Below are 22,808 nucleotides of genomic sequence, written 5' to 3'. Positions count from 1 at the left end.
GAAGCAAAACTACACCCTAGAAGAAGCAAGAAAGTAATCTTTCAACAAATCCACACAAACCTAATTCCACCTCTTACTTAAAAACAAGAAGTAACAATTACTTTTTCTTAATATCTTAACATGAAAATTAATAATACCAACATATCCTAATCATTTGAAATTCAAAAATGTAAGGAATTAGAAATTTGTTGATTGTCATCCAATGGTTTCTCTAATTTGGTAATTGGAGAAATAGGTCCAAAATTATACAATCATTGTATACTTTCAGCTTGTTTGTTCATGACAGTGTCTTTCTGTGTACAAAAAGCATAATGGTCTTGAGATCTTGCTTCTCCTATCTCAGCCTCTCTACTAGTAATATTGTTTATTTCATGTTTTTATACTATTCTATTGTTTTCAGAACAGCTTACATATTTTAAAATTATTTATATACCCAAAAGAAATGTAGACAATTAAATTGGGAGAGGGCTTGTAAGAGAACAGCAAAGAGTGAGACTGAATGCCTTGCTTGATGTTTGTAACTCTTGTATCAAGTTACCAAAGTAAGAGCCAAGATTTTAAGCTCTACTAAATACAAAGCAAGGAAACAAACAAAAACACTTTATATATTTATATTCATTTAAGAAAATATCAATAATGATGTATTATTTTGAAATATACAGTTAATATGTTTGGAGTTATTCAAAATTTATATTGAGAAAAACATTTATATTTTCACTATTGGCATAGACAAGCATGTACTGTTAAATTAATTGTTGTTTTATATCAAACAACTTTTATAATACTCATTTTTATTGTTATAATGTTTTATAAATTTTAAAGAATATGACAAAAAAGATATTGTAGGTATTGAATGGGGCATCTCTGGGAGGACTTGGGGTACAAAAGGAAAATAAGAATGTGATTTAATTCTATTTACTTAAAATATGTTTTTAAATGTTAACAAATTCAGATAAATTGAAATAATGTAACTTTTCTTATCACACTACAATAAAACTTAAAAAAAATAAAGAAAGAAAGAAAGCTTTTTCACTCCAGAAGTAGCAAGATTCTTTCCCTGTGACAATTGCAGGTCTTTTTTTTTTTTTTTTTTTTAAGACTTCAGAATGGCTCTGTCATGAATGCCTCCAGACTGTTAGGCTTACTGCCCACTCCTCTGGAGCCAGAGCTTTGTCTCCATGTCTGGCCATTCTCTAAATGTCTCAACTTTACCATAATTAACCCTTTCCTTATTTCATTAGCCAGAGGTACCTACTGTTTTCTGAAGTTTTCCTTCCAACATATCTTAAATCCCTTTCATGGTTTAAATTTCTTAAAAGTTTATACCTATTTAATATTTCCTATTCTTCAATCAAGTTCCTACCAATTTTTCTGTATCCTGAGTGAGCCCTCACTGATAATCATGAGAAACTTACCAAATCTCTAAAAGAATTGCTTTCCCATAAAAAGTGAAGAGCTAGGAAGACTGAAAGGTACTCCACCTAACACAAGTCCCACAAGTTGAAATTAGCTGAACCTCACTTTAAGAATAATTTTCTTGGCTGCCATCTTAGGGTTTCTCTGGTCATTATAAAACATAACTAAAAAAAGGGAAACTTGTAGAGGAAAATGTTTATTTCATTTTATATCTCTTAATCCATCATTCAGGAAAGTTAGGGCAGGCTCTCGGGGCAGACACTGGTGCACAGAGCATGGCCCATGCTACTTACTAATTTGTTCCCCATGACTTGCTCAGCTTGTTTCTTATAACACCCAGGATCACCAGGCCAATGCTGGCACCAGCCACCATTGGGTCGGCTTTCCTACATCAATCATCTATCAAGAAAATGAACCACAGGCTGTCCCACGGGTCAACTGGTGGGAGTATTTTCCATCTTCCAGAATGACTCTAGCTTGGGTCAAGTTGACAAAAAACTAGCTAGCACAGACAGTCATGAGTACAAGTGTTCAGGCATACATCCAATTATGGTAACTTTGAAAGTTCAGGCTCAAGGCCCTGTTTCAGAATAAATGAACACATATTGAATGATGAAAATCCTTGCCTGAGCCAGAGTAGTGTTCCATAGCAGAGTTAAGGGTGCAGTATTGTGAGGATATGTGAAAGGATTGGGAAGTTTAAGTGCCTTTTCTTACCCTGCATCACAGAAAACAACACTAAGAGGTCCATAGCAGCTAAGCACTGAAAATGAAATTTCAAAAAGTATTTGAGGATTTATTCTAGTCAAAGGACTTCTTTATTTGCACATTTTTGTTCTTTCATTTCATGAACTTCTTTTAGTAAACCACCAAAATTTCCAATAAATGTTGTCTTTCAGTCATATGAAATGATTTGAATAGGACTCAATTGATGAAAGTGAATTTACATATCTTTTCCTTGAGAGTGGACATAATTCTATATGTAAGATATATTTTCACAAATGAATATACCTTTGACACATGTCAGGTTAACATTATCTGTAGTGTCTGTATTTATATATTTATATGAATATATATAGAAAAACAAATGCATTTTAAAACATCTATGCAACATTAATATTTGAAGGAAACACATATAAAGCTAGAGGAACTTGTATATCCCAGAATCCACTTCTAAAGTTCTTACCCAAACCAAAAATGAGGCACTTTTCTGTTTTTATTTTTTATGGTTTCATTATATTAATTCTCAGGCTCATAATATAAACTACAGCCATATAATCCTTTGAAACTTTTTCAAGGACTATACAAACTATAAATATATTGCATATAATTCTCTGACATTTCTACATTAAATTCCTGGTATTTATCCATTTTGATATGTGGTAAATCTAATCCCTTCTAACTGGCTTCACATACTTCATTATGAGTGTGTCACCATTTCTAATCATAATGACTTCATAATTTCTACCTACATAGTGGGTATTTCATGGAATCTCATTATTTTATTTTTCATATCTCTGATTACTAGTTATAGTGAATCCATTTTTAAATACTTGTTAGCATTGGTTTTTATTCAAATGAGCTTCTATAATAGTTTCTTTTTATACATATGTATATGTTTACATATGTATGTATTGTGCACATATATACATGTGTAATAATAGTTGCAAGTTTAAACACACTGAAAACATTCAGTTGGATTGAATTTTGTGATTTTATCTTATTCATGGGTCTCAGGTTAAAGTAAGTAGTTCCATTCCACATAGTCAAGCTTAGCAATTTTTTGCTTTGTTTTTTTGTGCTCTATTGAAAAACAAAACCTTTTTCTCCTAATGATGTATGTACTTGCTTGTATTTTCTTAAAAATGTGAATACTTTAGTTTGATTGTTATATATCTAGAAATTACGGTGGGTAGTGAATAAATTAGAATTTTATTTTATCATATGGTTATAATCAATATCCAAAACATGTATTCAACAGTAAGTCTTTTTTCCTGCTGATTTATATAGCTTTATTTAACATAAACTAAACTTTCATGTGGGTGTAGAGAGATATGCTTATATCTACAAATATTGTGTTCCTTTGGGTGTCTCTTACTGGATTCATATCATTCTGCCTTGAATAGAGTATTTTAAAAATATGCTTCCAAGTCTGGTAGAGCACATTTTCATATGCATGTACAACTTCCTTGTGTGTTGTGAAATAGAATATTTATATTGTTCAATTATGTTTTGAGACAGTGTTTGCTATGTAGCTCAAGATTGACCTGAAACTCATCATTTTCCTGCCTCCACTTCCAAAGTGCTAAGATTATAGAAGAAAGCTAGCACATTCAGGCATTGTCTGTCTTTTTAAAGTCACACACACACACACACACACACACACACACACACACACACACAATGTCAATATGATAACCGAACACATGTATACAATGTAAGATGATCAAATAAGTGTAATTATTATTTCTATCTTAAACATCATTTCTTTGGCTTGAAAACCATCAAACTCTTCTCTTCTAGTTCTTTTTAAAATACAATTTGCATACTTTGGCTGCCCTTCTATGCTGTGGAATACTAGAATATATTCATTCCATGTGAGTATATATTGGTGCCACTTCTGTCTCCTCCAATCTTTGCTCTTTGCTCTCCTTACCTTCTTGAGACTATTCTTCCTCTCTCTGCCTCTAAGAAATCAGCTCTGGCTTCCAACATATGGGCGTCAGTGTATATTATTTGTCTTCCTATATAAAACTTATATTTTACAGATAACTGTTCATACTTTCCATGTGCCACTCATCTTTTTAAAACTTAATCTTTTTCCTCTCAATTTTTTACTGTCTATGACATCTCCCTGAATTGCATACTTTGCTGTGAATATAAAAGTCAGATGTTTGGCTTACAAATGTATCATCCATTTAACATATTTCTGGGTAAATAAGAAGTCTGCTTATACCACATCAGAGGATTAGTCCTGTAGGAGAATTTCATCAAGATGCACAAATACATTTCAAAGGTCAGTCATGGAATTATGAATATTGATATATTTTCATCAAATATTTTATAGTGCCTTTAAACATTGGCCGTTTCTTTGGCTTGAACTCTACTAGTTCTTTTAAGATCTAAATTGCTGTATCCTTTGGCCATCCCACTGTATTATAGAATGCTAGAATGTATTTACCCTATGTGATTGTCCACTGGTAGCAATCATCTAGGGCTAGAGTGTAAATGAGAAGTTAAAAAAATGGAAGCTTTATCTTATTCCAAAAGTCTTTCTGAACAGTAAACATTATTTTCTTATCCAAAAGACCAAGCAGGTACTTCATAGCCTAGCTTATTACAATTAGACTGAATCCTGCTGACACTTAATCAATCATTGAGTCCCATGAATGATGACTGTCTAGCTATACTCAGAGAACTTGGAAGGCCAATGTGAGATGAAACTAAAACTCTAGGTCTTGGTTCTGGAGATCATATTTAATTGCTGTGACCTCATCTGCATTGTTATGAACATAGTTTTAAATACCTATAACTAAATACTCAACAATTCTTTTGAAACAAAAAAAATCAGCCAGCAATAGAAAATTGACTTTCATATTATACTATGTTTGCTAGGTGTTTATAAGTGTTATCCAGATGAATGATTTTATTTCAGATGCTGGCCATACCGAAGTGAATACAACATACCTTACTTAAAAAAATTCATAAAATAAGTGTGTATTTAGAAAAACTAAGCAATAAATGGCTATACAGTCATAGCCACTCACAGATAACTTTTTGGGTACCATGTGGTTTAAAATGACTACCAAAAGCATGCAATCCCAGTACTGTGAGGGCTGCTCTGGGTGGTTCACAAGTTTGACGTCATAATGGGCTTCATAATGAGACCTGTCCCTCAAACCCAACTTTATCTGCAAGTAGAAACAAAGGCAGGTATGGGGGAAGGAGTGTGAATGAAAGCAAAGTCCTACACACATGTATAAAAATGTCATGATAAAACCCATTGTCATGCCAAGCACAAAGTTTAAATGTTTGCTATTTAAAATGGAGAAAATGAAATATATAAACATTATCACCACAAACATGGCTGTGGTTCTGGTACACAGATGAGGAAACAGTAACGGAGCTAGTCTACATTGTTTCCTTACTGTGTTTCAATAACAAAATTCACTATGGAAAACATTTTCCAATTTATTATTCATTAATAATACTCCCTAAAGTGTGACCCAAGTGTAGCCCGATAGGAACTATCAGCTCTGTTAGACAGTAGGATGAGACACAGTGGAAAACCTTTGTTCTTTGTAAGTACCAAGTGGTTCCTTGATAGAATACTTGGTAGGAATTGTCAAAAAGTGCCAATTGTGAAGTTTTGACAAATGGTTCACTTAGTGGAAACCAGCGCTCCCATCCAGATCAGAGAGGCAGACACATAGAAAGACCTATAATGTAGGGGCTTCATGTACCTTGCATGGATGACCTCAATACTAACGTTTATCCATTCATACACAGAATTAACCTTTTTTTATATTCAGAGAGACTTTTTTTCATAACTTAAAAATATAACCATCTTCAATGACTCTGATAATATGCAAAAGTGTTAGTCTCCACAAATCCTAAGGACTTGTTTATTATTTTATCCTTTCACAAAGAATAGAATCAGGGAATCAAGAGCATCACAGTAAGAACTGGAGACCAATAAATCATAGAACTCAATGAGTAATTGAAAGGGAAAGCTGGTGAATGTGTTTTTATATTCCCGCTTAATGTAACAGCTGATCTGATCTACTACTACAGTCCCAAAAGATTTACCAGTGACATGTCAGCTGGCTGTGGAGACCAGATAAGTACAGCATTTCTGAATGTCTGGAGACAATTTGAAATGGCCTTCACACAGCTTTGCTGCCAGGTTGAGCACTGGCAGATGTCTGTGGCAACTATCTCATAAGTGAATGATATTCCATATTAAGGGCTATCTGCAGGGAGCCAGTTCAAATAATTGAGATGGATGTCTTTGGCTAGGAATGAACTTCCAGTTGCCTCAAGAGCAGAATGGAAAAATTCTCCCAGGGAAATGCAAAACAAACCTTTCTCTTGTGAAGCCTATAAACACTGCTTAAGTCAGTAGCCACAACATATTTCAACACTAGCCAAACCATTTTGTCATGAAATGTTCAAATAAATCTAATGTTTAACACTTACAAGGTATTTTTAAGAGTTTAGCTCCTTCTCCACCACATTCAATCCTCCCAGGTCATTCCCAGCTCTGTAGCAGAAAAACCTACTGTAGTCTCCCTTTCCTCTCTAATCCAATTTCCAACTAAACACAGAGGTCTTATTCTCTAACCTTCCATCTCAGAACTCCTTCTAACCTCTAATATCAGTATACAGTCATTGAAAAAACCACCAGCTGAGAGGGTCCAGGAAAACAGATAGGCCCACCAAAGACTTCCATTACTCTCTTCTCCAAATCCAGTTCCACATTTTTATCCCCAGATCTGCAAGAGAACACTTGCAGGGTCTTCCCTAGAACCATGCACCCATCTCCTGTGGATTCAACAGATCTTCCCCATTTGAGCCTTCCTACCTGTTGTTCTGACCCAGTCTCCAAATCTAGCAGATAATCCCTACTAATCCATAGCCCATGCTTGTGGGAAATCTAAGTAGACTATATATACATAGCCTATCTTTTCCTTCTGTTCCCTCAGATTCAATATTCTATTATCATACTTAGTTCTGCAGCAGAAGAACTGTGATAGCTTCCTCTGCCCTTATGCTCCCATCTTCTGTGGATCACAGATCTTCCTCTTCTAACTTCTTTCCCTCCTCAGAATTGTTGCTTTGTCCCAGTCCCCAACTCCACCAGATATCCCTGCTAGCTCAAGGGCCACCCCAGTCAGGTCAACAAGTGAGCTGAAGATCCACACCCTTCCTTTTTCCCCAGATCCAATCCCCACTCTCATCTCTAGGATTGTAACAGAAAATCATCTTACTCTCCCTTTCCTTTCTAACATTATGCCCCCCAAAACACAAAGAACTTCTCCAACTTCCCATTTACCAATTTATACCAATATTGAAGCCTCCAATACCACAAGGTTTTCACTAAGAAAACATTAGCAAGGCAGGGCAAAGGAAACAGACAGCACATGGGCATCACACTCCACAAAAATCCAGACAGAAAACCGAAACTAAGGAACATAATACTCAGCCAATGGAAACAAATCCAGAAATCAACACCTAGGACTCTAATTAACTCAATCCCAGATGCCAGATCACAGTGCTAAAACACAATAACAGCTTGGGCAATACATATCTCTAGAGCCCAGCCATCCTATCTCTGCAGGCCTACTTCATAGCAGAAGCACAAGAAAAAGACCCTAAAACTGCCTATAAGGTGTCCTTAAAGAGGAATTGAATAAATCCATTGAAGAAACCCAGGAAAACAGAGTGTAAGAAAATGAGTAAAATTGTTCAAACCTGAAAATATGAATAGGACCAATCAAGAAAACAAAAACTGGGGAAATTCTGGAAACAAGAAAATTAGTAATTAGAACAGGAGCTAGAGTTAAGGTTCATTAACAGAATACAAAAGATGGAAGAGAAAATATCAGATACAATAGAAGAAATATATACATCTATCAAAGAAAATATTAAAGTCAGACACAAAACACCCTGGAAATGTGGGACATTATGAGAAAAGCAAATCTAAGAAAATTGGAAATAGAGGGTGGAGAAGAAACAAGGCTAAAAAACCCAGAAAATGTTTTCAACAAACTTGTAGACAAAAATAGGTTGTTCCTAACCTAGAGAAATAGATTCCTATAAAGGTACAAGAAACATGCATAACACCAAATAGAATGTACCAGAAAAGTCAATTCCCTTGTCACATAGTAATCAAAACTTTAAATATACAGAAGAAAGAATATTAAAAGCTTCAATGGGAAAAGGCCAAGTAATATATAAAAGAAGACCTATTAGAATTACACTCAATCTAATGGACACTCTAAAAACCAGAAGAGCCTGGACAAATGCCTTGAAGGTCTTTAAAAGACCACAGATTCCACTCTAGACTACTATACCCAGCAAAACTTTCTCTTTTTTTTCATTTCAAAAATGACTTTTATTGTTTAAAATAACTTTTAACTTTATGTATATTTTAAGCATATTCTTCCCTTCTCCCAAGTTTATGAAGTCATTCTGGGCATCTGTTTCTGTAGTCTACGTAAGTGGGGTTCATCCTAGCATGTGGCACAAAGTGGGGGACAACTTACAGAGAAGGATGTAGACATTATGAATATGGATTCTTTAGCCTAACCCAGCAAAACTTTCAATCACCATATGGGGAATATAAGATTCAGTATAGAAGGAGAATTAGAAACCTATTTCTCTTATGAATGTAGTTGCTAAAATACTTACAAACTGAATCAAAGAACACAGAAAAAGGTCATCCAACATAATCACGTAATCTTTAACCTGGAGATGTAGGGATACTTCAATATATATAAATCAATAAATGTAATAAACCATATAAACACACCAAAAAAGGCTACATAATCATCTCATTAAATGCAGTATAAGGCTTTGACAAAATCCAACACCCCTCTATTATGAAAGCCTTAGAGAAATCAAGACTTTAGGAACATATCTAAATATAATAAAGGCAAGCTACAGCAAGCTGATTGCCAACATAAAATTAAGTGGAAACTCAAAGCAATTTCATTAAAACCAGAAACAAGATAGGTCTGTTCACTCTCTACATATCTGTTCAATATATAATTGAAGTTTTAGTTAGAACAATAAGACAACTAAAGGACACCAATGAGATACAAATTACAAAAAAGTAAACATACTGCTATTTGCAAATGATATGATAGTACACATAAGTGACCCCAAAAATACTACCAGGGGACTCTTACAACAAAGTGGCTCCATACAAGATTAATTTTAAAAAATTAGTAAACATCTTATATACAAATGATAAACAGACAGAGACAATCAGGGAAATAAAATCTTTACAATAGCCACATAAAATATAAAATATTTTACTAACTTGAACCAAAGTGAAGCAAATGAAAGACCTGTATAACAAGAAATTAAAGTGTTTGAAAAAAAGTTTGGAGAAGATATCAGAAGATAGAAAGATCCCCCATACTCATAGATTGGCAGGATGAACTTTGTAAACTGATCATTCTACCAAAAGTAATCTATATATTCAATGCAATCCCCATCAAAATTCCAACACAATTTTTTTCATAGATCTTGCAAGGACAATTCACAAATACATATGGGAAAAAAATCCAAGGTCAGCTAAAATAATTCTGAACAATAGAAGAATTGCTAGAGGTCTCACCATTCCTAATTCCAAATTATAACACAGAACTGAAGTAATTAAAACTATATGGTATATTACTTTTAAAATAGACACACTTGCCATGCCCACTCGTATACTCCAGTAAAGTCTGCGTGTCAGGCTTGAAGGCCTGATCATGGACCTGAAGCATATGGCTTCAAAGGGAGCTAGCCTCCTGGGTATTCATTCTCTGGCATCTCCTAACTCAGATGTGTTCCAGATTAGTCTTTCCAATAGTCAACATGTCTTCTTTTTCAGGCATAAAGTGCCCCAAGAAATGATTTGTAAATAGTTAAAACTAAGATTAAACATTGTTCCCTGGCCAGCACAGCATTCCAATATATACTAACTTAATACCAAGCTGTTGGTAGCTTGAAATTCTCACAAGGAAGCTGCCATATCAGACAGGATGTCCCCAGAATTAGCAATAGAGGTTAGGCACTATTGCTAACTGTAAACATAGTTAGAATTCTCAGAGCAGTCCCACAGAAGGCAGAATTGTTTTACATACCAGAGAGCAATTAAAGGGCTTCCCCACTTAAGGGCATTCTCAGGAACTCTTAGAATGGGACTTCCTGGTGCTTTCCTCTGACAGACCCAGAGAATTACCTTGGGGCTGCCAAGAAAGCCCAGTGGGGAAGGGCACCACTGCTCTTCCGTTTTGCACCTGGATGTCTGATCTTACTGACCTTGATGTGACCATCATCTGCTTATGTGACTTTTGTCATCTGCCCTGTTTTCTGTATAACTATATAAGCCTGAATTTTACCTTGTGCAAATACACTCAGATTCAGCACTTCTCTGTGTCATCTCTGTGGTTTCTTCACCAACACCTTGTTGACCTGACTAGGACCCTGTTCCCCCATGGGTTGAGGGAGGCCCAGACTAGCCTGCCTGTGACACAAACTGATAAATAGAATTGAAAACCCAGACATAAATCCATACATCTATGGACAGTTTTTGCAAAAGAAGTCATAAATACATACTGGGGGGGGGGACAACATCTTCGACAAGTGGTATTTATCAAATTGCTTGTGAGCATATAGAGGAATTCAAATAGATCCAAAGTTACCACTCTGTAAATAACTTGACTTTAACATAAAACCAGATACACTGAATCTGATAGAAGAGAAAGCATGGACAGTCTTGAACTCATTGACATGCAAGAAGACTTCCTAAACAGAACATTAATAGTGTGAGAGCTAAGATCAATAATTAATAAATGGTATTCATGAAACTGAAAGGCAAAGGTCACCATCATTTGGACAAAGCAGAAGCTTACAGAATACGAAAAAATTTTAGCACTACACATATGATAGAGGAATAATATAAAAATTTGTAAAGAATTTAAGAAACTACATTTACAATAAGACAAAACAAATAAGTAAATAACCTCCCCAAATAATCCAACTCAAAATGAGGTACAGATCTATAGGAGAATTCTCAATAGAGGAAACTCAAATGGCTGAGAAACATTTAAAGAAATGTTTAAAATGCTTAGCCATAAGGGAAAGACAAGTCACAGCTACTTTGAGATTTCATCTTACACCTGTCAGAATGACTAAGATCAATAGCACAAGTGACAGCTCATGCTGGTGAGGATGTAGAATAAGGGGAACATTTTTTTTTCATTGCTGGTAGGAGTGCAAATTGTAAACTTGTACAGTCACTATGGAAATCAATATGGCATATGGCAATCCCTCAGAAAGTTGGGAACCAATCTACTTCAATATCCAGCTATACCAGTCTTGGACATATACACAACAGAGAATTTATCTTACCACAAGGATACTTGATCAAACTATTGCTGCTTTATTCACTATAGTCATGAGTGGGAAACAACTTTGATACTCCTCAACAAAGGAATGGGTAAAGAAAATGTGATACATTTGTGCAAATGAGTATTATTCAGCTTTTAAAATAATGACAATGGAATTTGTAGGCAAGTGGATGGAACTAGAAAAAAAATCATCCTTAGTGGGGACCCAGAAAAATAAATGTGGTATGTATTCTCTTACACATAGATATTAACCAATAAGTAATTGATAACCAAGCTACAATTGGTAAAACCAAAGGCGTTAGACATAGAGGAAAAGACCAGAGGAGACACATGGCTCCTCCTTGGAGAAGAAATATAATGAATTTTATGGGTTGATGGGTGGCAAGGTGGTATGCCAATAGAAGGATCAGGTGGGGAGCTTGAGGGGACATAGGGCTGTGAAAGGAAATGCAGGAGAGACAGCTAGAATTGAGATGCATTTGAGAAATGGTGTGAATCCTAGTGCTATGCAAAATCCTCCAAATATAAGAAGGCATCCCTAATGAGGTCTCCTAATAATGAGGATGAGAGTCTCACCTAGCCGTTTCTTGTCATCAAAGGAGTCTTCCAGTTAATAGGACTTGGTTAAACATAATTGAGATTTTGGCCAGGGGGGTCCCATGGATATTCCCAAACAAACCAGGTAGTTGCTAAGACAATGTGTTGCTCTCTGCAAATGTAAGGCAGGCTGTTATTGCTGAAGACAACACATACACAACTCGATGAACATGGAAATATTGAGCTGGAGCTTATATGAAGCCTTTACCCCTACATTCTAGTGTCTTTGGTGAAGGATGTTACTTGGTAGGTCATGCAAGGAGCACCATAAACCAAACCAGCCACAAAACCTTTCACCTACAATATGTCCTTCCTAAAATATATTCTAGGTAAATGGTGGCACAGAACTTGTGGGAATAAATAACCAATATCTGATTTGATTTAACTCCTACTCCACAAGATGGAAGCCATACCCATATTATGGAGAGAGAGAGAGAGAGAGAGAGAGAGAGAGAGAGAGAGAGAGAGAGAGAGAGAGAGAGAGAGAGAATGACCTTAGAACACAAGAATGGAATGTCTAAGTCAAATTCTTCCTCTCAGAGCTCAGAGAACACCATGGAAGAGGAGGCAGAAAGAGCATAAGAGTCAGAGTGGATGGAAGACACCAGGAGAACAAGGCCCCTCTGCATCAATTGAGCAAGGATCATAAAATCTCAGAGACTGAAGCAGCAAGCACAGGGACTACACAGGTCTGTACCAGGACTTCTTTGAATATATTATAGCTTTCAGTTTAGTTTTTTTGTAGGACTTCTGACTGTATAAACAAATGGCTCTCTGATTCTTATGCCTACTCTTGGGGGCTCTTTTCCTTCTGTTGGGTTGCCTTGCCCAGCCTCAATGTGAGGGGTTTGTTTTTATCTCATTATATTTTATTTTGTCATGTTTGGTTATTATCTCTTAGAAGCCTGTTCTTTTCTAATGTGACAGAGAAAATGAGTGGACCAGGAGGTAAGGGGAGGAAGGAAGGGACCGAGGGGAATATAGGGAGGAGAAGCTGAAGTCAAGTTATATCCTATGGGGAAATGTTTTCAATAAACAAAAAGTAATTTAAGAAGAAATACCTAATGAAATTCCAAACTATGACTTAGTTGTTTACAAGACTTCATTATGAGACGTAAGATTTTGTATGCACTATACATTAACTTTTGAAAAGAAATAATATCAACTGAAATATTTGTTCAGTTGACTTCTTTTTCTGAAGAAATTATCTATGAAAACAGAAAAGCAATTTTTGTTTGTTTTTTTGTTTTTGTTTTTGTTTTGTTTGTTTGTTTATTGCAGTTTGCTTCTCTTCAACCTAGCATGAAAAGTCATCCTGCAAATGGCTTACCATGGTTAAGGAAAACATAGTCCGATGTGTTTGGCAAAGCTAACACAGCCAGATTCACATTGTCATCCACCATGAGAACACAGTGAAAGGCTGGAGAGACACAGCTCTAGGAATGAGGACTTGAGTTCATCTCCCAGTATACACAGCTGGTGGTTCATAACAGCTAAAACTCTCTTTTCACAAAATCTGACACCTCTTATGACTGCCACAGGCAAAGCACTCACATGTAAAAATCTTCACTATCGCACACACACATCTATACATAATTTAAAGAAAGCAAGTTAACACTGAAAAACAATACATTGATGTTCATGGAAGGAAAAACTGATGATTGAAATAGAAATGAAAGGATAGGGCCATGTACATTTTTATTTTTCTTTCTTTCACATTGATTTGGGTGAAGGTAAGTGGGTTCATGACAGAGTATTTGGAGGTCAGAAAACAACTTGAGGAAATATATTTCTATTTTAAATAATTATGGAAATATTTGATTATTTTAACTGTATCATGTTATCTTGCTAAAATGGCTTTTGGTTTGCTTCTTTGTTTGAATAAAGAAACAAAGCTCTTAATATATCAGGGGAAAAAACCTTTGCTGATCACCACAGATTGTAGCTATTGAAGACTACTTTCTTTTCAGCATACAAAAATGCATTTGATAAAAATGATTTAGGGGATTATTTAACAGGAATATTTTCTAAATTTTAATAGTGAAAGCGAAAAATCACCAATGATTCACAGATAATTCAACATAAAGTGAATAATCTTTAAAGTGATTATTACTATTTCATTTATTTTAAATCACTTTATCATAATATTTTTTAAATGTTGTACATCTCACTCACTGACCCTCCTAGTTACCTGCTCCCACAATCATTTCTTCCACCCCGTCCTGTTCTCTTCTGAGCTGGTGGCCTCCTTGGGTATCCCTCCACCCTGGAACATCAAGTCTCTGCAAGATGAGGCACCTCCTCTCCCACTGAGGCCAGACAAGGCAGTCCAGCTAGTAGAACATATTCCATGTACAGCATTTGGTTTATTTAGAGTAAGTTTTTTCTTGTTAAACATTATTAAATATTTTATGTATTAAAACAATATGACAAAACATAATAAAAATATTTAGAAAATATTAAGGTCAGCATTCGAAAATCAAGGGTTGTTTATTTGTGAAGTCAAACAGGACAAATGGTCTAAGAGCTAGGGAATTTACATGAAAACATCAGTCAGAAATATAAAAGGATTCCATTTTAGGCATGTTAGCTGTTACTGCAAATTTCTATTTGCAATTATAAATTTGTGTGTCACACTTCTGAAAACCATGAAGGAATGAAACATTAAAATTCAAAACATTGTCAGAAAAAAAAGGTTGAGATTATTAAATTAGTTGTGACTCTATGATTAATTATATAGGAGAAAGGGGATATTAGAGAGTAGGAACTTTAATCTTGGATCCACCCTTATTTACAAAGTTTAAGATAAAAAAATAATAGAGGGACAGAGATGTGGTCAGAGACAGAGAAAGTGTACCTGGAGGCAGCAGAGAGATGAATCCTGAAGCTAAAATGAGTCCAGGGTAGATTCCTGGTTGTCACAAAGGTATACTTAGAAAATTGATTGTTTTAATACTTTGTTTTTGTTTTATTTATCATTGTATTAGTTCTTTGAGGATTTTATATTTTTTGATCATATTCAACCCCTATAACCCCCTTAAATCTTTCAAGATTCATCCGATTTTGCTGATCTTCTGAACTTTTTGTATTTGTCTATTTATTCCAAAAGCCCATCAACTTCAATGTATACAGTCCACATACTCCCAGATGTGGGGCTCTCTGCTGGAGCATGGACACCTATCATGAGCCACAGGCTTAAAGAAAACCAACTCCCCTTTTCCAGGAGACTTCAGCTGCCCATAGCTCATTAGCTAAAGGTGAACTTTCTTGAGGCTCTTCCCTCTACATGCTAGAAATATGTACTGGCTAGAATTTGTGTAGGGAACTACAGCTGTGTGGATTCAGGAGTCAGCTCCCTCTCATGTGTAGAAGATACTGTTTTACACTGGTCCTCCATGATCTCTGGCTCTTCTAAACTTTTAACTCCCTCTTCCCTGATGGTCTTTGAACACTGGGAAGGCACGTGATATAGGTCACCTACTTGTGGCTGAGCATTCCATTGACAGTCTCTGCACTTTGACCAGTTGGGAATGTGTACATGAGTCACTGTCCACTACCCAAAGAAACTTCTCTGATGTGGTCTGAGAATTTCACTAACCTGTAGGTAGAGACATACGAATTTAAAGGATGGTTTGGTATTATGTCAATTTAACAAAGTGGAGGGTTTACACCTGGGGCCTTTGGGCTCCTTACCTTGGGATTGTTGGACAAATGTACTATACCACATCTGTGGCTCCTCCTATGGTGTGTGCCTTAAGTACAACCAAAAAAAGCAGTTGACTACCCCCATAATATTCACACCGCTGCAGCCACAGGCATGTCCGGCTCCACCAGTCATTATTGTACTTCACAGTTCTCACAGTAGGCTAAGACTATTGATAGCCTATGACTCCCAGTAGCCCACAAAACGTATTCCAGTCCTACAAGAGTAAGCAGACAGGAAGGAAGTATTCTGGTCAGTCCTGACTTTAACTTCTCCATGCCCTATGATCAGTGTGTGTGGTATCATAAGCAAAAGGGTATTTCTATAAAGTTCTGTAGGCAATCAAGAACAATGGCAACAGCCTGTAGAACTTTGGGAGTATCCAGTACTCCTTGGGGAGGCTACTTGAGAGGAGGTATCCAATGCCAAGCACTGGGCTTTTTATTTGGTAGTCTTTATGTGTACCTATCTTAGGGGACTTTGATCAGGGTTGAGACAGAATATAAAAACAGGGAAAATTGAGAGATATAGGAAGAGTGGAGAACCCCTCACTGTTGTACCTGGTTAAATTCTCTTCCTAGCAGAAAAGCAAGAAGTGTATCACAATTAAGATTGTTACCACAATTAAAGACCTTTTTAAAAAAATTTCTAGCTATAATCCTTCAATTTTTCAAGAAATAAAAATCCCATTTATATACAAATACCATACACCTACCTCTTGCTTACCCTACTACTTCTGATTTTCCCACATCATATCATTGTAGCATCCAAGTCATCTCTGAGATACCCTGAAATCTCACTTACCAAAAGAAAGATGAATTAGAAGGAAAATTTGTTGGAACCTTTGCAAGGGTTCCTTGAAAATCACCAAAATGACACCTATAGCTAGCACTAATAAACTTAATTGTGACTCATCTTCAAGCAGTCTGTAAGCAAACTTTGGTATGTATTATTTTCTTTACTGACCCTTGGGAAGACACATACACATTTGGGAAGGTCTTACTTCCACCTCCCAATTACCACTCTTTCTTCTAACTTTTGTGTTTAATACCTGTATTAAGATACCTTTAATAATATTTCTAACTCCACTTCAAATTGGCTATGCATGAAATTCCTTTCTGTGTTGAATCCAAGAGTCCTGATTTGGCCTGAGTCTAGATTCCCTAAGAGATTGAGGGAACTTCTAAGGGTGTAGCTGGTGACAATGTAGTCCTGTGGCATTACCCCCTCATTGGTGACAAGATGATCTGTATTTTCATCTTGCACAAGGCCTTTCAAACCATGTAAGTATATCATGGTTTCAAAGACAAAACTTGAAGACAGCATTGAGGGGGATTAAAAATGTGTCTCAGGAGTCTTATTAAAATATCATGACTGTTTGAAAACAGACAAAAATCTGTCCCTGATGTTACAAACTAATAGAAAAAGAGAAGTCACATGCCAGAAATCTTGGCAGAAATTCAATTATATGCCTTCATGATGAAGATAAATGGAAAAGCACATAGTTGGATAAAATACCTATTGTTGCATGCCCAGATTCACAATCAAACAGATGGCCTTGTAACATGCACAGGGGCACAGGAGTGGACACATCGATTCATTGGCATGCTACTACATAGCAACTACCAAGACTAGAAGAAAAAAGTACTTTGTCTACTGAATATTTATAAATAATCTCTGAAGTGAAGCAAAGTCTATGCCCAATACTTCTGGAGCTAATAAATTCTTCTAGTGTATGTACACACTCAGAAAGCAAAATGGCCTACTCAAGATGTATATGGTGGTGGGAAGGTTTTGCATCCACTCTCAGGACACATTGCAAAGCTTAGCTATAGAAGGAAGAAGTAGATGACAGCAAGCAATGAATGCAGCAGGGGAAGATATTGAGGAATCTGGAACAAATAAGAATGCATCTGCTTTTCCAGCTCGGTACCAAGGCTCATGGGCAGACCCAACCTTCTGTCCGCAGAACATCTCAGAAGACTGTGCATCCTGCCTATCAATAAACCAAATTGTGGTAATAGCATCTCACTTATTGCTGGATAAGGTAAAACATTTGTTGGTAGAGCAAATGAAAACTTTTTGTTTCCAGGTCATACTGTGTTGGTTTTGCAAGGTATTTTATGAATCAGAAATCCAGAAAAATTACTATAATAAAACTAATTAAAGATATGAAGATAAGAAGCTGGGGAAATCAAATTCAGCTTGAGGTGACTCTTTCTTTCCATGTATTGATATCATATCTGTCCTTTAAAATGGGCTAATTCTCATTTAGGTTTTGGAGTTTTCTTTGACAATTACTATTGACTTGTTTTCTTTTCTCTGAAATCTTATTGGTTATATTACCATTTATCATTAAACACATTATTATATACTACCCATAACTACATTTTTGCTTCATTTAACATAGTTATATATTCATAATTATGTATTTATTTCTCATTTAGTATGTGAATACATGTTCATAATTTAATTTTTCCTTCCTCACTTAGACATTCAGAATCTTGTGCATAAAAATTCATTTTTTGTGAACCTTTCTTTCTCTGCTCTGTAACTCTCTCCTAAGCTGAAAATAGTGTTTGACATATAAAAAATGTATTATAATTAGAAGATAAAACAGAAAGTGTTAAAGGAAGGAAATAAAGGCATAAAAGAAAGATAAATTTAGAGATAAGATTTTTTTAGCTTACAGAAGATAATTTTATAATTATACATATTTATAACTTTAGAGGCAAAGTTTTAACCAGACTATAATCATAGTTTGTGGATAAGAATAAGATAAGGTTTATTTTATCTCACTGCTGCATTCCAGTGCCTAATACAATATTTAGAATAATGTGTGTACTCAATATAAAATTAGACAAATGAACAAATTAGTGGATAAATTATAGACTGGGTGTCCAGTTTGGAAGAGGGAAAGAACTGACAGACACCATGTATTTTTATTCCAAACATCAGCCCCTTAACCTTCAGGCTTATCAGCTATCTTTTTTTAATAACTGGAGAAAGGAAGGCTCCAAAGTCTAAGTGTCTAAGAGAAGATGATCTAAAGTAAAGGTGGGGCTTCAAAAGTCAAACCAATTCATGTCAGATTCCCCAAGAAGCCCATAGACTTTCTGACATACACTAACAAACAATTATTACATTTTATCCATGTGAAAAATCACGGGAAAAATAAGACTGCCAATGTCATATAAGCTTTAAAATGAGATATGTGAAAATTATGCACTGTGGTTATTGGAGTGCACTGGATCGCCAGATGAGTCACTTCTAATGAGAAGCTGAATGGGAGAAGTGGCAGCATGTCTCAACCACAGGAGCTCACTGTCCTCTGCCCTTTAAATGTCACTTGATGAAATTAACTTTAATTTCAAATCAGCCTTCATGCACATCTGTAAAAGTATGTGCTTGTCACACTAAGAAATTCCCATTCCCACAAGGGTCCCTAATTGCTGTGGTAATTCTTTGTTGGACACAGATCCTTAGTCTCTTCCACCTAGAAGAACAGGAATGCCAGAGATTTGTCAGAAATTGTGAAAACCACCTTTATCTGCCAAGCAACAGGGCCATGAAATGAAGTGCCCAAACTGTAACTAATCTTTATTTCCAAGTGCTTCTATCTTAGAGCTCACAATCTTCTGAGGAACAGTGGAAAACAAATGCATCATCTTCCCCAAGCCACAGTGGGATTCTGTAACTAGATCCAACTCATTTTTGTGATCACAGTCACTAGATTCCTGGCCTTGTACTACGCCTTCTTATTGTAAACCTTATTTGCAATTATAATTTGAATTGATTTGCCTCAGAGAAATATAGGTTAAAAAATCTCTGGCATATGGTGAGAGCTCAATAAATACTCATGAGGTGAACTGAAACTCACATATTTCCATGTTTTTGTAATTGGTTTTCTAAATACAGGATTAAAGTTAACTGTGTCACTCATATTTCATTGATAGGTTCAATGTTGTTTAATAAATCATTACTTTCTCAATACAAAGATCTTTTGATTCTTCAAACTTGACTTCCTTCAATATATTAAACATATTTAAATAGAGTGAAAATTGAAACCCATATCATTTACCCGAAACAAAAATATTTTACACTTATAAAACAGATTCTTGTCAATTTATCTGAAACCAAAAAAATCCTCATAGCTAATAACAACTTACTATAATGAACTTATTTAATACATAGCTTTTTGCTGTGAAAACAACTTAAAAAAATGAAACATATGCACTCATGGTCTACCTATGTTTTCCACTGGGCTTTGGTTAACATACAGGAAAGACAGGCGTGATTATGTTCCGGGAAATGTATTTCTGTCATTTACAGTGGGAAGCTTTACAACACAATGAACAAATAACAAAGGGTAGCAGTATGCCTTGAAACTTGTGATCAGTATTTTCATATTAGTAAAGGAAACGCTGAAATGTTTTGATGGTGTGATGCTATTTCTTACCATAAGATGTTGCCCAGCATCTTCAGAGAGATCTAACAGCTTGGTCATGTTAGACATTATTCAGATTACTCAACTTTAGCACATTGGGCCCTGATTATAGTCTTCAGTAATTTATCTTAGTTCACATCCTGATCATTTTATTGATTCAGATTGTACCATTAGGTTTGCTAAATAATGATGTATACATATTTAATCAGAGCTTCAGCTTAATTCTTTCTTATTGAAAATAAATGTTTTCATATCATATATTCTGTGCATGGTTCCCTTCACCACATGCTCTCAGATCCTCCTCAGCTCCACACCCTTCCAAGTCCATGCCTTCTTTCTCTCTCAATTTTAGAAAAACAAGAGGCAAATTAAAAAAAAGCAAACAAACAAGACTAAAGAACAAAAAGGATAGAAATTAGAGAACTAGAACCCTCTAAACATCTGGAAGCTTTAAACCTCACTGCTCCTCCGTTTACAGGTAGCACTACAAATTGCAATCCATCAAAATATCTCAGTCTGTTATTCCCTTGAGCTGCAGGACCCCAGGTAAGATAAATATTTGGAAAATATATTCTTATAGCACTGCATTCAACAAGTCTGAATCTTTTATTTATAGCATTTAGTCATCTCCCAGAGCACACCTCATAGATTCCTGTCACAGTGAGTGTTTTATACATCCTTGCTTTCCTTGGGATGTCACAGCTCTTCTAAGTCAATCAGCGACTAGAACCCAGAGTCATCTAGCCTTTACCCTTTCCTACCACTCTGTATGGTTTGGGTTTTTTTATATTGCAGATAAAATCATGTAGAACTTTTTTCACAGATTGGAAAACATTGATTTCATTAGACTCTGATCAGTCACTGAATCCTATTTAAATATTGTAAGCATAGATTGACACTATTAACAGGAACATCATGGTCACTGAAGTAATCTAGTTTTGTCATGACCTTTCACATCCCATTGAGAGCAGAATTCTATTTTTCCACTCTACAGAAACCACTGTACTTTTAAAAGACTATTTCAAGCCACAGTCATTTTTAGCTATTCTTTGGTAAATACTATTCTATTGCTAATCTGCTAAAAATGTCATAATCCTGCAGAGCCTGCACAAACACACCATTGTCCAGTGTTTAATATTGCAAGTGAAGTTTCACATCCAACTTCACACTGATTTTCAAAACAGCCTAGACATCTGAAGTTGCTCAGCCATGCACAGATCTCTCAGACACAGCACTTCCAAGGACAAACTTAGAAAAAGAGCTGTCTGATTTCTTCTAACAGTGGAATATCACAGATGAGTCATAGATTATGAACTCCATAGGAAATTACTGTAATTTCTATATAGCCATTGTAGTATTCTGGCTTTTAGAAATCTATCCATTTTTATGTACCAGCAAAGAACACTATTAAGGACATGTCACTGAGATAGGGACATCACACATATGAGTAACATTATAAAGACCAAGTGAATAACATCAATTAATGAAAAAAGAGAGCATGATTTTGATAAGGAACAGAAAGAGGTATATGGAAGAGCAAGGAAGAGATGTAATTTTATAATTTCCATTGTAAGGGAAAATAATAACTATTATGCACTAAAATGTTTTTTCCTGTAACCAAAAGCAATTAGTATGATCATTATAGATGTATCTAAACTCATGAAAGTCATATGGTAACTATAAAGAAATAATATCATTTATTAAAAAATCCATTAGATGGAAAACTACAATAGCTATTTCTTTGTTATAAATACCTATTAATGTAGATGAACCTTTGACTAGAAAAATGCTAAAATTTCACAGTATACTACTACTCCATGATTTTTACCAGACTCAGTTTTTTCTGATGACAATAGGACTATTTCAGCCCCCTGCCTCTCCGAACCCTTCCCTGTTTCTTTCATGGATTCCCTTATGATTCCAAAGGTATATAATAAGCCTGCATATGTGAATTTAGATTGTGACCAAGATCTAAGCTAAAAGTGTGCTTTAAGTCCAGTGACCTCCTCAGCCTTTTGCGGAATTGTCAAGGGTCTGTGAAATTCATCTGAGGATATTCTGATTGCTAGTAGGAATGAGGGCAACTCAGAGAATATGACTAACACATCATGAATATAAAATTATGAAGTCGTGCATGTGAAGTGGATCTAAAGTCAACTCATTTAAATTGGAGAAGAGAAGCAAACTGGGTCATTGTAAACATAATTGCTAGTTTTCAGATAATGGAAAATGACAAAAAAGGATTGATAAAAATTTCTGGTTTTAGCTGATTTTATTAATGATTCATAGTTCTTTATCATTCTTGAAAACAAATAAATATCACCATAAAGCTGTTGAAGAAAAACTGAGGATTCTTTTAAAACTTTATAAAAATTCTATTTAGGTAATATCCCATAGATATTTGGGGTCACTGGTAGATATCTTTGCCTCAAGGCTGATTTTTTTCTTTCAGTGTACACAAGCCAGCTTATTTTTATAGCATGCTGTATGCTGAGCAATGTTCTTAAATTGTTGCATA

The 22,808-nt window shown here is 35.4% G+C and overlaps 1 protein-coding gene and 1 long non-coding RNA gene across 6 annotated transcripts in view; one reads left to right on the top strand and one right to left on the bottom strand.

Moving 5' to 3' along the window:
• Gabrb1 (gamma-aminobutyric acid type A receptor beta1 subunit) overlaps positions 1-22,808 on the bottom strand; it is a 432,240-nt gene that overhangs the window by 329,109 nt on the left and 80,323 nt on the right. The window lies entirely within an intron of this gene.
• Positions 12,693-22,808, top strand: part of LOC116071174 — an 89,320-nt gene continuing 79,204 nt past the window's right edge. For 2 of the 3 annotated variants that reach the window (XR_004110746.1, XR_004110748.1), the window contains exons 1-2: positions 12,693-12,829; positions 20,769-20,836. This is a non-coding gene — a long non-coding RNA (uncharacterized LOC116071174). The remainder of the gene's footprint in view (positions 12,830-20,768; positions 20,837-22,808) is intronic. The other variant, XR_004110747.1, reaches the window with a different exon arrangement.

Source organism: Mastomys coucha, unplaced genomic scaffold (genome assembly GCF_008632895.1).
Source record: "Mastomys coucha isolate ucsf_1 unplaced genomic scaffold, UCSF_Mcou_1 pScaffold22, whole genome shotgun sequence".
In the NCBI taxonomy this organism is placed as follows: Eukaryota; Metazoa; Chordata; class Mammalia; order Rodentia; family Muridae; genus Mastomys; species Mastomys coucha.
The sequence above is the reverse complement of the archived record's forward strand: the minus strand, read 5'-3'. Positions and strand labels throughout refer to the sequence as shown.